Source organism: Schistocerca gregaria, chromosome 2 (assembly GCF_023897955.1).
Source record: "Schistocerca gregaria isolate iqSchGreg1 chromosome 2, iqSchGreg1.2, whole genome shotgun sequence".
Taxonomy (NCBI): domain Eukaryota; kingdom Metazoa; phylum Arthropoda; class Insecta; order Orthoptera; family Acrididae; genus Schistocerca; species Schistocerca gregaria.
The window spans coordinates 148,175,817-148,191,597 of NC_064921.1; the positions used below are offsets into that span (position 1 = coordinate 148,175,817).

At 45.1% G+C, this 15,781-nt stretch overlaps 1 protein-coding gene across 1 annotated transcript in view; it reads right to left on the minus strand.

Moving 5' to 3' along the window:
- The window catches only part of LOC126336566 (uncharacterized), a 283,854-nt gene that overhangs the window by 144,740 nt on the left and 123,333 nt on the right, over positions 1-15,781 (minus strand). The window lies entirely within an intron of this gene.

The following is a 15,781-nucleotide window of genomic DNA, read 5'->3' on the forward strand; positions in this document are numbered from 1 at the left end:
AACAGTGTATCTGGTCAGAAAGGGAACAGTGTATCCACTGTCATTTCGGCCCTATTACCATGGAGCAGATAGAGCAGTGTGAGCCCATGATGTCTTTGCTTCGTGATTTGTAAGTGAATGTGAGGCCATTCTTTTGTGGATGGTAGCCAGTTGTCATCCTGTGGGTGATGTCACAACATGGAATTATATCCAATACTAGTCTCGACTGGATAACTTTTCCATGACCAGGGACCATCACATGGGCTGCTATGCACTTCAAAATAATGTCTTCTACAAGGAACTTTCCAATTTCTGGAGCATTAACAGTCGGCACAGCCTTGGTGACACCTTAGCAGGTGAGGTAGTTGTACAGACTTATCCATTAATTCCTGGCACAATATTTCGGCGATCAAACATGTCGCCATCATCAGGTGAACTAACGGAATGAGCTCCTGTGAACACGCCGGCACGCAGATCCATACACTATGGCTGCTCAGGGGAACTGGGTTCGGTCGCGGCGGCGGCCAATTTAAATACCCTCCGCCCACGGCGTGCTCCCTCCGTCGTCCGCGCCCCGCGCCACGGTAGCGCGGTGGAACAGAATACGATGGCGTCTGAGATGATGTCGGTGTGATGGCTCTGTCCGCCGTGGTCGTCACAACTATGCGTTTGCTCGATTTACTCTTGATTAACCCAATCGCTGGTTCCCTGCTAAGATTATAGCCACAGTCACGGTTTATGAGGTCGTCATTGGTGCGAATTTCGATGGCCTCTCTAACAACCCTGTCCCAGTATCTCGACGTCTGTACCAGAATCCTCGTGCGGTCATACTCCATAGCGTGATTTTCCGACAAACAATGTTCAGCGACCGCCGACTTGCTCGGATACATCAGTCGAGTGTGCATCTGGTGTTCACGGCATCGATCCTCGACGGTACGCATCGTCTGACCAATATACGACTTGCCACATTGACACGGAATCTGGGACACGCCGGCCTTCCTCAAACCGAGGTCATCTTTGGTGCTACCCACCAGTGCACGAGTTTTATTCGGAGGACAAAACACAGTTCCGACCCGGTGTTTCTTCAGAATGCGGGCGATTTTCCCCGAGAGTGCGCCTGTGTATGGAATAAATGCAGTGCCTACCTCCTCCCTCGTGACTTCATCCATCTCAACAGGTTGTGATGCAGTGGTTGGGTGGAGAGCACGTTGGATCTGCCACTCTGAGTACCCATTTTTTCGAAATACAGTTCTCAGATGTTCCAATTCCTGGGGTAGACTCTCTGTGTCAGAGATAGTGCGCGCCCTATGTATTAGAGTTTTAAGTACCCCATTCCTCTGTGAAGGGTGGTGGCAGCTGTCTGCGTGCAAATACAGATCAGTGTGTGTTGTCTTTCGATACACCCCATGACCTAGGGTGCCGTCAGCCCTTCTCCTGACCAAGACGTCAAGGAAAGGTAATTTACCCTCCGTTTCAGTCTCCATAGTGAATTTGATGTTGGGGTGTATGGAGTTTAGATGTGTAAAGAAGTCAAGGAGTTTATCCATACCATGTGGCCAGATGACGAAAGTGTCGTCCACATAACGGAAAAAGCAAGTTCGTTTCCATTCGGATGACGACAGGGCTTCCTCCTCAAAGTTCTCCATGTACAAATTCGCTACCACCGGTGAAAGTGGGCTACCCATGGCGACTCCTTCCGTTTGTTCGTAGTATTCTCCATTAAAAAGAAAATATGTGGAAGTCAAGACATGCCTAAAAAGTTCAGTGGTATTCTCGTCAAACCTCTGACCAATCAACTCTAGCGACTCTCGCAGGGGTACCCTCGTAAACAAGAAAACAACATCAAAACTCACCATGATATCGGACTCATCCAACCTGAAGCTATCAAGGCGTTCAACAAAATCCACGGAATTACGGATGTGATGAGGGCATTTACCCACATAAGGACTTAATATTCCCATCAGGTATTTGGCCAACAAATATGTAGGTGCCCTGAAGTTGCTGACAATGGGGCGTAATGGTACCCCCTCTTTGTGAACCTTCGGGAGTCCATATAGTCTAGGCGGTACCGGACCTTGGGGTAACAATTTCTTAGCGTCACCCTCCAGTAAATCTGCGTCCTTGAGAAGAACCCTCTTTCTTGTTCTCCACCTTCTTTGTAGGGTCAACGCTGATCTTCAGGTAGGAATCGTCATTTAGCAGGCTCTGCATCTTATCAGTGTAGTCCTTACGGGAGACAACAACTGTTACATTGCCTTTGTCAGCCGGTAAGACAACAATTTCAGAGCGTTCCCTCAGATCACGAATGGCCGCCCTCTCCTCTCTTTACTGCTGATATTTGACTTCATTGGCTTGGATTTCGTCAATGCACGACAAGTTTCACGACGTATTTCCTCGGCTGATTCTGGCCGTTGTGCCCGTTGGACACTATAGACCGGCAGTACACCCGTGGAAATTTTGATCATCAAATACGCCAGGAGAAACTCAAGAATCACATTAATTCCTGTTTGACAGCTTTGGAAGCCTCCCCAAGAGTTCGATTCTAGTTCAATCGTATGCCGTTGCAGTAGGTGAGACTCTTATCAGATGCCCCGAAGGTAGCTGTGGCCAGTGCTTCTGTCCCTGGTATTCCTTACAGTGGCTCACATAGTGTCTAACACACCCCATCACATCATAGTTCCTCTTAGACAATGTTCAGTTTATTAATTGGAATACCCCTTGGCGGTTCCTCATTCTTCAATGCTTCCACAGTTTTCAACAAAGCTTTAACTTCCCTCTGTTCAGAAGCAATGTCATTTAATCAGCAATGAGAGATTTTGTCCATGTTGCTTTGTTCCAATAAAGGATATCTTGAAAGGCAGTAGCATCCTTGTGTTTGCATCTGTTTTTGTATACACTGTGACACTGTACTCCTGAAACCTCAGTGCCCATCTTGCCAGTCGACAAAACACATTGATTGTAAAGTAGCAGAATGAAAACCTCAATCCTGGCCAAATGAACCATATGACACCACATCGTAATGTGTACATGAAGTAATCAATCCTAATGAGCACACATTCCGTCAGACAAGTCCAACAGAACAGACACCACACACTTTTATAATCCAGCAGCTGTCAATAGCAGTATTTTGGGATTTTTTTTTTTAACAGCAGCTGCATTAGAGCACTGAAGCTAATGAATTACGCGAGTTGAAAATTTGTATCAAAATGAGACTCTAACTCAGATGATCCACTTTTCTAGAATGGTTGCCTTAACTGCCTCGGCCATACAGACATGCTTTGTAGCCAACCCAAATTAAGAAATCATCATACACCAATGTGGCACCGCTGCCCAGGTACCTTTCATTCGCAGTGCAAGATGTATTCTCGAGAGAGGAAATGAAACCTGGTATGCATCCACACTGAAGTAATCATGTTTGGCAGTCAATTCTATACATATACATACTTTCGTGTGTGTGTGTGTGTGGGGGGGGGGTTCTTCCTCGGCATTCTCGTAATAAAATGCTAGAACTGGAGATGAATAGTGCTTCCTTAATGACAAGGGAAGATCTTTCTTCCACCTCATTCCAGCAAAATCTGGAATTTCCGTAGAGAAATTCTTGATGTGTCTTGGTACAAGAGTCTACGAATCATCAGTAGTACGAACATGTTCCGAGGAAACTCCTTGAATCACAAGTGTGCTGAAGAGTTGAAAAAATCTGTGACTGCTCGTATTTTCTCTGATCAGGATTGATTCCATTGCCATTCACTAGGAACACCAAGATTCTTATTTCTTGTTCAACAAAGAGGAACTTGTTTGGATTCAGGTGCAGATCTATAACATGGCTGTCAGGTGGCTTGGATGTTCTTCAAATGACTTTGAAAAAAAAATGACAATGCCACGCAGATAGCCAAGATGCACTGTCCATTTAAGATCTAGAAGTAGGTTGTCTGTCATACATTCAAAGCTAGCTGGTGCATTACATAACCAAAGTAACATTACTTTAAACTCTTAGATCTATCAGGAGTTACAAAGGCAGCATTTTTCCAGTCAGCCTCACCAACCTCAATTTGCCATTATCCTGGCCTCAAGTACATGGTAGACAAACACTTTGCTCATTTCAAGCAGTCCAGGGTATCATCATAATTCTGTTCAGATTGATGCCAAAAGTCAATACACTTCTTCAACATTCTCTATTACCTCCTAGCATATAGGTTCAATGTTCATGGCTGCTGTCTGTTGTGTACTCCGTCCAGCGAAGCAAGGTATGGTCAACTTCTGTAATTACCACAGGACCACATTTGGTAGTTGATCCTACCTCTTTCATCAGACACTTCTGAAGAAATAAGCTCCATTTGAGACACTCACTAATATATGCTAAGCAGCTAGTTACAAGTAACAGCAAAGTAAGTACCTCTGGAATAAGAACTGCAACACATTGTAAATTACCAACAACAGGAATGGTCTGAGAAATATAGCTCTGATACTGTAGTTGTCAAATTTGACAGGAAACCATTGATCAAATTAAATAGGATCTATACTGGCTGTGGTCGATGTTTGGCTGATTCTATAAATGGCCTATTGTGGAGTCTCCGAGTTGTGACTCTGGTGTGCTGAAACCATCTATCAGACATAAGTGATGAGTGCATCCTACAATGCTACAAGGGCATGTTAAATGATTTTATGAATGCCCATTCCACAACAGTGGAATGGATTAGAAATCTAGATATTGCAAGTACGATTGTGTTATTTCCCTAGGAAGTTGGGCCCTATTCTTCAACTTTTCTTCCACTAAGCAGACTTGCTGCTGACTGTCACCAATCAGTTCGACCTGAAATTTGTACCAGATACTGAGCTTCTATTCAGTGGGCTGTGCCTTCCAAGTACAAGTTAGACATTTGCCAAACACATCACGTTATCTCCCGTTGTCTTTGGCGACTAAGTCAAATCCTTTTAGCCATTTTGTCGGATCTTTACCAGCATCTCAGAAAACACTGATGGATGTCTGGTGAGCAGCTGACATGCTGATGGTTTAGCATCTACTGGCCTCTTCAATATATAGCCCTTAAGAATGATGTATCATTTGTATTCTGGTTCCTGTCCATGTAGGAGAGTGCTTCTACATTGCCAAATTGGAGCCACCATGATACAGATGTTTTGAAATACTCACTGTCTCCATTGAACAATTTCACACTGTAACCACACTCTTGTTGAAATCTGAAAGCTATTTCATCAATAAAAGATAACACTTAGCACTGGAATCAAGTTTACTAAAAACACCAATATACAGCCAGAACAGAATTAACTTGGATGGAGAGTGCAGGTATTAACACAAATATTGAATATTCCAGAATGCTAGTATCTACACAATCATTGAATATTTCAGCTATGCAAACATAAGATATTTCAAAAACCGTCCAGAAATGATAAATATGAAATAACAAATAATTGTTGGTGGTCGGGTTTTAACTGGAGACCTGCAGTTAGCCAGTCAGTGATGCTAACCACTAGACTCTATCGATGGCACCATAGCTCGCAGAAATGCTGTAAGATGGGCCACACAGGAGACTAACAGAATTTCCTTTGTAGACTGGCTGCACTTTCCCCATCAGAGTGCTCCAAGATGGCCGCCGAGTAAGTGACACCAGAAACTATTTCCAGAAATTTAAGTGATTTCGACAGGAATATAATTTAGTTTAACACTGACAACAAATTAAATACATGCATTAGTGTATCGTTTAGTCTTGACGTTAAAGGTTTGACTTTTCTTTGCGTATTTTTTCAGAAAACACGAAAAAATCGTAACTTCGCGAAATCGCGCTTAGGCTTAAATTTTGTAAATGTGTTTGTTTCTTGTTTCACGGTAATTTAACTAGTTTCTAGGTAACAAATAAGTAACCTACCGCAAATAGCATATAACTTCACTGTTTTAATACAGGTTTCAGAAAAGCGGTGGAATTTTAAATCAGAAACTTGCTTATATACATTTGTGAATAGGCTTAATTCTTGTAACGTCTTTTTGATTTTCGGTAATTTAATTGATTTATTCTAGATGAAGTATTATTTTTGACATGTGTGAGAAGTGCCTGACTTGCCGTTTGGTGTGATGGATGCAGTAGTTTTTTTCACTGGGGGGACTGCAGTGGCGTGGGTGTCGGGAAAGTGGATCAGGCTCATCAGTGGTTATGTAGGATTTGCAGCAGAGACAGGAAGATAGTGGAACAGGAGAGGAAAATTGCTGCCCTTCAGGCTGAGCTAGGTCAGGCTAGGGAAGATCTAGACAGGTTAAGGAGGGAGAAGGGCAAAGAGAGGTGGTAAGTGGCAACAGGTAACAGAAGGAACAGGCCTAGAACTAAGTCTGACAGTTTTGTGGTGAATGTCAAAAATAAGTTTGACCTGTTGCTTCAGTTAGAAACTGATGAGCCCCTAGCAGAGGTAGGTGTAGACAGGACAAAACTAACTTTCAATAGGAAATTGAAAAAGAATGTAGGAAAGTCATTGAAAAGGAAGAAAGTTTTGTTGTTAGGCAGTTCTCATGCCCGAGGTGTAGGCCAACTTCTGCAGGAGGAATTAAGACCAGAATACCAGGTCACAATTTTTTTCAAACCAAGTGCTAGTCTGGATCAGGTGACAGAGGATTTAGGCTCACTCTGTAAAGGATTTACCAGGGAAGACACCGTGGTTATTGTGGGAGGGCCAGGGAACAGTATCGACAGAGATCCGATCGTGGGTACAGTATAGAGTGTGACCTGGTAAAGATTGCGTCGGCATCGAGACACACTAATGTTTAATTTGTGTGTCCTGAGACGCCATGACTGGCCTCATTTGAACTCTTCTGTTGGGAGAGTTAATTTGGAGTTGGAACGGCTGCTGCTTGGGTCGGGTGCGGGGGCTCATATTGGTGTGGTTCCCTGTTGATTCTCTGAGTAGGTGGGACTGTACCAGGCACGGCCTACATCTCAACAGGAAAGGGAAGGGGAAACTGGCTGGGGTAATAGCAGGAAATTTAAGAGGGGGAGGCACTACCATGAATGGTAAAATACCAGTGGTTACAGGTGTTGTAGCAGCACCTTTTTTAGTATAGGTAAGACAAAGATGTCAAGTTCTGCAAGAGGTCAGGATTGAAACAAATCTTCAGTTTAGGAAATTCTAGCACATTGGGTCACCAATCACAGATGTCAACTATAAATTTTCGCCAGTCACCAGAAATTTTATCTCCACCAAGTTGTATCTCAGTCCTAGTTAATTGCATTGATGAATTAAAAGTCACCCAACCAGTTGACATAATCTGCCTCTCTGAACACCATGTGACCACTGGTATAGGAACTAGGCCTAAGCACAATGAGAAACTCAGACAGGAGAGTTAGAATAAGGAAAGGTTCTCATAAAAGTATAATTAAAATTAATGTAAGTATATTTGATCAAAATATTGGGAGTTTAAAGAATAAAATAGATGAGCTTCTGGTTTGTTTAGAAGATTTAGAAGCTGAGGATGAAATATATATAGTATGCCTGTTTGAGCATCACATTGTTACTGATATGAATAAGGTAAATGTAAGTGGTCTCTCTGCACATGTAATGAGAGAAAATATGGAGAAAGGAGGAGTTGCCATATATGTCAAAAGTTATCATTGTACAAAAAGTATAGAAACAAAAAAGTTTTGTGTAGAGAAACATATAGAAGCATGTGCCTGTGAGCTTAAATTAAATAAAAGCACATTTATAATTGTAACTGTATATAGGTCCCCATAAGGAAATTTTCATCTATTTCTGAAAAATTTGGACTCCTTGCTGTGCTATCTGTCAGACAGGGGGAAGCAAATTATTATTTGTGGGGACGTCAATGTAGATTCTCTGAAAGAGGGTAATAGGAAAAATGAGCTTGAAGTATTACTCGGTTCTTTCAATTTGACACCTGTTATTGATTTTCCTACTCGGGTGGTAAAGGATAGCACCTCACTAATAGATAACTTATTTATAGACCAAGATAAGTTTAACCAGATAAATGCTCAGCCTGTTGAGAATGGTCTTTCTGATCATGGTGCACAGCTAGTTACTATATATGACATAGCTCCATTCAGCAATACTAAACAGTCCTCCAAAGTAGTACGTTCAGTCAACGATTTAACAATTGCAAATTTCAGGGAAAGCCTACAGCAGTTACACTGGGATGAGGTGTACCGTGAACCTGATGCCAATTTAAAATATAATTTATTTCATGACATTTTTGTAAATGCATTTGAAAACGGCTTCCTCAAGAAAATAGTTAAATATACTCGTAAGAAACCTTGTAACAAACCATGGCTTACTATAATTGTTTCACATCTTTATATGAGATTTTCCATTAATTAGTAAGGGTATAAAAATATCTTTTAACCAGAAAAGGGAAATGTATCTGACAGCAAGAAAGAGTAGTGACCCAGAAACTATCAAACATTATAAAAACTACTGTGTTATATTAAGAAAAGTTATTAAAAAATCCAGAAGTATGTGTATCATGTCTGAAATCAGCATCTCTGATAATACAATTAAAACAATTTGGAATATTATTAAAAGATAAACAGGTCAACCAAGAGCACAGGAAGGCAGTATTGCCATAAAATTGAATGAAATCTTTATGAACAGAAAGTCAAAAGTTGAAAATATTTTTAATAATCATTTTCTAAATGTTGTGGATATAATAGGATGCAGGTGTTCATTAGAAGATGCTAGGCTGTGAATGGAAGAGGCCATACCTATGTAATTTGATACAACTGAAATCTCTCCCACTTCTCCCTCTGAAATTAGGAAAATAATAAACTTGCTTAAAAGCAAAAACTCACATGGAATTGATGGCATTTCCAGCAAAATACTACAATCTTGTTCTCAACAGATAAGTAAGATTCTCAGCCACCTGTGTAATAGCTCTCTGGAATAGGGCATTTTCCCTGATAGACTGAAATATGCTATTGTTATACCTTTGCATAAAAAGGGGGATAGATCTGATGTCAACAATTACCGTCCAATCTCCCTTCTAACAGCTTTATCCAAAATTTTTGATAAAGTAATGTATTCAAGAGTAGCTTCACATATCTGTAAAAATGAAGTACTAACAAAATGTCAGTTTGGTTTCGAGAAATGTTTTTCAACAGAAAATGCCATATATGCTTTCACCAATCAAATTTTGAATGATCTAAAGAACCGAACACCACCCATTGGGATTTTTTAACTTTTACTACACAATGGCATGCAAGCCAACAGAGCTACATTTGGTAGTTGGGGCACTAGTGAGTGCTCATACCCATCTCATGTACTGTGAGGTTTTCATACACCGTAAAAACAAAAAAGAGAAGGGTGGGGAAGGGGAGGGGCAGGGCTTCTTGGGAACTCCACAATTAACTGAGGAAATAAGGGTCCCACTTATCTGGGTAAGTTTCATACAACTTTGGGGTGGGGGGGTGGGGGAGGGGTTAGCACGTGTCCTAAAGATTTTATGCTAACACCTATCTCCAAACATGTAACAAACCTTCCAACCCCCCTCCCCCACACCACTCTGCTGTTATTTTATGAGATTTTTATCATTCTCGCAATTTGAGCAGTTAAGTCAAGATACCCATTCCCTGTGCCACACACAGTGATTGAAGGAAGCATACAGCTTACGGTTATAGAGGAAGGGCGACATTATTGAGTTGTGAGGGTACAAAATTTTCCTTGGTTTTATAAGTAATAATTCAGATGAATGTAGGGGACTGGAGGGAAAATCACATACTGTAGTAGCATTTTAATGAACCAGAATGACAAGTTTCACATTAGTGGGAAGAGGAGCTCAAAGATTAAGATTATCCCTAGTTGGGATCACAGTTTTTTGTTGTTGTTGTCTGTCTTAGGTATTCCTCTATTTTTTTTTAATTTATTTATTTTTTTTGTTTTAGGGCGCACAACTACAATGGTCATTAGCGCCCTGACTAATTTAGGAATGTACCGCGAGGCACAAGGTTAAAACAGCAACTAAAAGGGACAACACTATAAAAGACATATTAACAGACATAGAATTAAAAAACTACAGCATAATCAAACGTCCTTAGACAGGTGTGTCAAGTTGATAAAACGAAGAACTTGAGCAGCAGCTCCTGGGTCATCCGCTAAAATGGCATCCAGAGTACATGGGAGGCCAAGATCAAGACGCAGCGTAGAAAAATCCGGACAGGACGTTAAAATGTGGCGGACCGTCAGCAATTGCCCACATGGACAGAACGGCGCCGGCGCTGCCGTCAGCAGATGGCGATGGCTGAACTGGCAGTGTCCAATTCGTAGCCGGGCCAAAACGACTTCCTCCCGCCGAGAAGGACGTGAGGAGGACGTCCAAGCTACGGGAAGAGGTTTCAAGGCCCGAAGCTTGTTGTCCCTAAGTGCAGCCCAATTGGCATGCCACAGCGATAAAATGCGCCGATAAATGATCGTGCTACAATCTGATGAAGGGACACAACAAGAAGCCGTCCGAGGCTGGAGGACCGCAGCCTTGGCCGCGGCATCTGCAGCTTCGTTCCCAGGGATACCGACATGGCCAGGAACCCACATAAAGCTAACTGGAGACCCGTCGTCCACCAGCTGCTGAAGAGAGCGTTGGATCCGGTGCACGAAAGGGTGAACCGGATACAGATCACTGAGGCTCTGGATAGCGCTCAGAGAATCAGAGCAGATGACATAAGCAGAATGTCGGTGGCGGAAGACGTAAAGAACAGCCTGATAGAGGGCAAAGAGCTCAGCTGTGAAGACCGAACAATGGCCATGTAGCCAGTATTTGAAACTTTGTGCACCGACAATAAAAGAACACCCGACCCCGTCATTGGTCTTAGAGCCATCCGTATAAATGAAGGTCATATTAATGAACTTCGAACGAAGTTCGACAAAATGGGAGTGGTATACTGAACCGGGGATAACCTCCTTTGGGAGCGAGCGGAGGTCAAGGTGAACGCGAACCTGAGTCTGGAGCCAAGGTGGCGTGTGGCTCTTGCCCACTCTAAAGGTTGCAGGGAGCGAAAAATCAAGGTGTTCAAGGAGACGACGAAAGCGAACTCCAGGGGGTAGCAGGGCAGAGACATACAACCCATATTGACGGTCAAGAGAGTCGTCAAAAAAGGAACGATACGATGGGTGGTCGGGCATTGACAGAAGCCAACAGGCGTAACGACAAAGCAGCATATCGCGCCGGTAGGTGAGTGGCAATTCACCGGCTTCAGCATGAAGACTCTCGACGGGACTAATATAAAACGCTTCGATCGCAAGCCGTAAACCCCGGTGTTGTATGGAGTTGAGGCGGCGTAAGATGGACGGCCGTGCAGAGGAGTATACAAAGCACCCATAATCCAGCTTGGAACAGACGATCGACCGATATAGGCGAAGTAGGACGGTTCGATCCGCTCCCCACGACGTGCCACTGAGAACACGGAGGACATTTAGAGAACGGGTGCAACGGGCTGCCAAATATGACACATGTGGAGACCAACTAAGTTTCCTGTCAAATGTAAGACCTAAAAATTTTGTCGTCTCCACGAATGGGAGAGCAACGGGGCCGTGTCGTAAGGACGGTGGGAGAAACTCTTTGTAGCGGCAGAAGTTAATACAGACCTTTTTCTCGGTAGAAAAACGGAAGCCATTGGCGACACTCCAGGAGTAAAGACGGTCAAGAGAACACTGAAGAGAGCGCTCCAGGAAACATGTACACTGCGCGCTGCAATAGATGGCAAAATCGTCCACGAAAAGGGAGCCTGATACATCATCTGGGAGGCAATCCATTATTGGATTGATCGCTATGGCGAAGAGAGCGACGCTCAAAACGGAGCCCTGTGGCACCCCATTTTTCCTGGCGAAAGGTGTCTAACAGGACAGAACCCACACGTACCCTGAACTGTCGATCCATTAAAAAGGAACGAATAAAAAGAGGGAGGCGACCGCGAAAGCCCCATGTATGCATGGGGTCGTAAGCCTTCTCCAAATCAAAGAACACAGCCGCGGTCGGGTGCTTCCGCAAGAAGTTATTCATAATGAAGGTCGACAGGGTAACCAGATGGTCAACAGCAGAGCGGCGCCTACGAAATCCACATTGTACATTGATAAGTAGGCGTCGAGATTCGAGCAGCCAAACCAACCGAGAGTTAACCATTCGCTCCATCACCTTACAGACACAGCTGGTAAGCGAGATGGGTCGATAACTGGAAGGCAAGTGCTTGTCCTTCCCCGGCTTAGGAATCGGTACAACAATAGACTCGCGACAGCATGCGGGAAGATGTCCCTAAATCCAGATGCGATAGTAAGTACGAAGAAGGAAACCTTTATCCGCAGGAGAAAGGTTCTTCAGCATCTGAATATGAATAGAAACAGGCCCCGGAGAGGAGGACCGTGACTGGGCAAGTGCATTTTCGAGTTCCCGCATGGTGAATGGGGCATTGTAGTTTTCACAATTTGAGGAGTGGAAATTAGGTGGCCAAGCCTCCTCTGCCTGCTTTCGGTGGAGGAAGGCAGGGGGGTAATGAGTGGAGCTCGAAACCTCTGCGAAAAATATGTATCAGAAAGCGCATACCACTCAAACCGGCGTGCCAAGTTGGGTAGTACAGACAGAGAGGTCCAAATAGGAATAGGTGTGAGAGGTGTCTGAAAGGAAAGTAGGGGCACCAGTATTGAGGCAGACAAGATCGAGCTGGTTGAAAACGTCTGCTAACAGGGAGCCCCTAGGACAGGATGCTGGAGAGCCCCAAAGAGGATGGTGAGCATTGAAGTCTTCAGTTAACAAAAATGGTGTAGGGAGCTGAGCAATAATTTGCAGCACGTCTGCCCTGGTAACGGCAGACGACGATGGAGTGTAAACGGTACAGATGGAAAATGGAAAATTGGGGAGAGTAATGCAGACGGCAACTGCCTGCAGGCCGGTGTGCAATATGATGGGATCATAGTAGATATCATCCCGGACCAGCAACATAGCCCCTCCATGAGCCGGAATACCTGCCACAGTGGGTAAGTCAAAACGCTCAGAGGTGTAGTGTGCCAAGGCAATTTGATCGCATGGGTGTAGCTTCGTTTCCTGGAGGGCTACGACGAGAGGACGGTGCGAGCGGAGCAGCAATTTCAAGTCCTCTCGGTTGGAACGAATGCTGCGAATATTCCAGTGAATAAGTGCCATCGTGAGAAGAAGAAGGTGCAAGAAGGGGTCATCGAGAAGGCCGCTGAGGGCCCGGCTTCGAGCGAGCACTACCGCCGCTAGCAGGAGGCGGACAGTCATCGTCCATTTGTTCTAGAGGTTCATCGGCCATCTTGTGAAGATGGCCAGAACGGGGAGCTTCCTCCGCTGGTGAACGGCCAGATGTTCGGCTACCAGCGGTGAGGCCAGGCGAAACGGATGACGGCCTGGGGCGGCAACCGCTGGGGGGCGCAGGAGGAGAAATGCGCCGTGGCGGGGAAGGAGAACTGTGATTCCTGTGAGCCTTCTTGGAAGGCCGTTTTGTGGAAGGATTGGTCTATGGCTGAGGGTTCGAGGTACGTATAAGGTCTGCACGATACGGTTCTTTCTTGAAGGCCCGTGCTTCTGACTTCTGGGTCTACGTCCTGGCAGAAGCTGATAAAAGTGCTTGTGTCGGAGGGGCGACGGGAGGAAGAGGAGACGTCGACCGGGCGATCTTAGCACTGGCCGAACGGATGACCGTAGTGCTGAAGGTCAGATCGCATGTCTGCGTCGCCACCTCCCTGGTAGTCCGAGGAGAGGCGAGGACAGTACTGTACTTCCCCGCTGGGAGCAACGTGGGCTTCCTGCTAGCGAATAGCTTGCGAGCAGCCGAGGGGGAGACTCTCTCTTTGACCCGAATTTCTTGGATACAGCGTTCTTCCTTGTAGACGGGACAGTGGCGGGAGGACGCTGCATGGTCACCCTGACAGTTCACACAACAAGGAGACGGAGGTGGACAGTCATCCTCATGGGCAGCCCTGCCACAAGTCACACATGTAGCCACATTGGAACAAGAATGCCGAGTGTGATTGAAACGCTGACACTGGTAGCAGCGCGTAGGTGTCGGGACATAGGTGCGAACAGAGATAACCTCGTAGCCCGCCTTGATGCGTGACGGCAGCTGAACACTGTCAAAGGTCAAGAAAAGTGTCCGGGTCGGTACAAGGTCATTGTTGACCTTTTTCATGACCCTATGGACAGCCGTCACGCCCTGCACTGTGAGGAAAGACTGAATCTCCTCGTCAGTCAATCCGTCGAGTGATCTAGTATAGACCACTCCACGAGATGAATTCAAAGTGCGGTGAGCCTCCACCCGGACAGGGAACGTGTACAGGAGTGTGGCCCAAAGCAGTTTTTGTGCCTGAAAGGCGCTCTCAGTTTCTAGTAACAAAGTACCATTACGCAACCTGGTACAAGACTTGACAGATCCGGCTATGGCATCTACGCCCTTCTGGTTGACAGAGGAAAAATCCTTTCCGTCCTCAGATCTAGAAACTACGAGGAACTGTGGGGCAGGCGGTAGTACTTTTGTCACAGGTGGCTGGTCAAGTTTCCGTTTGTGGGCAGAAGTCGAGAGAGAAGAAGAAGAGAAATCCATTGCGGAGGAATCCCCCATGATTGCCAGCGTCTCCGATGGCGCGATCCTTCCTTGTGGGGACTCTCTCAGAGGGCACTCCCGCCTTAGGTGATTGTTCACACCTCAGGTCACACCTCCCGAGAAACGGACGGAGGGACCAATCGGCATGGTCGGAAGGTGTCAGCTCAGGCAATCACCCCTCCCTGGGCCTGGCCTTTACCAGGGGGTACGTGCGTGCCTTACTTGTCTACCCAGGGCGGGGAATTACGCGTTACCCCGTCACCGGCTACGCGTGCGAACGCGTGGGTCGGCCTTCAGGCACGCACAGGGAGGAAGGAAGAAGAGGAAAAAGAAAGGAGACAGGGAAAGAAAGGACATACTGTCTCAAACACCGAAGCAGAGACCAGAGAAGGAGAAGAAGGCAAGGAGAAGAGTAAGTAAGACAGCGAGATGGAGAAGAACAAAGAAAGGAACCAACCAAAGGAAGGAATAAACCAGAAGAAGTGAAAAACCAAAATGAACGCAAATATAGGTCGTGAAACCGTCCATCTCCGGACGCAGGCGCTAACTACCCCCTTGAGGGGGAGGGACTCCTTTTAGTCGCCTCTTACGACAGGCAGGAATACCTCGGGCCTATTCTAACCCCCGGACCCATAGGGGGGGTATTCCTTTTGCGCTCTGTATGGCACAGAGTTTGGTCGAGCTGTGTCTAATGCCACCCACAAGCACAGCAAAGAGACATCTGCACCAAATGCTGCTACAAGAAATACTAATAATCCAAATGTCTGAGAGACAAGAATGTCAATGGCATTAAAACTTCTTTGTATGCCCACATTAAAAACTTCTCTCCGAATAGCAATGATAGGGAGCCATATAAAGAGTGAAGATTAAACAGTGTTTTATCCACAAGTTTTTAAGTTTCCCCTTCAGTAGAGTTACTATTAATTACAGTCACGAGTAACTAAGGAGAACACAAGTCCACCAACTTTTGCTGCACCAGAAGAGTTTGACATACATGCACTCTGTGAGAGTCCCTAAATCAGAAAGCCTGTGTTCACAAAACCCGTAACCAGCTAAATGTGTAAGGTTTACCTGAGATGTTTGCCATTTGCCTGTTATCAGCCAATGGGCCACACATTACTTACCAAATGCAACAAACTTCATGAGCCTACAAATTCCTCCCCCCCCCCCCCCCCCCACCCCTCTCCCTGCCAAAAAAAAAAAAACATATATAAATAAATAAACAAAAATTTAAAAAAATCACAACATTA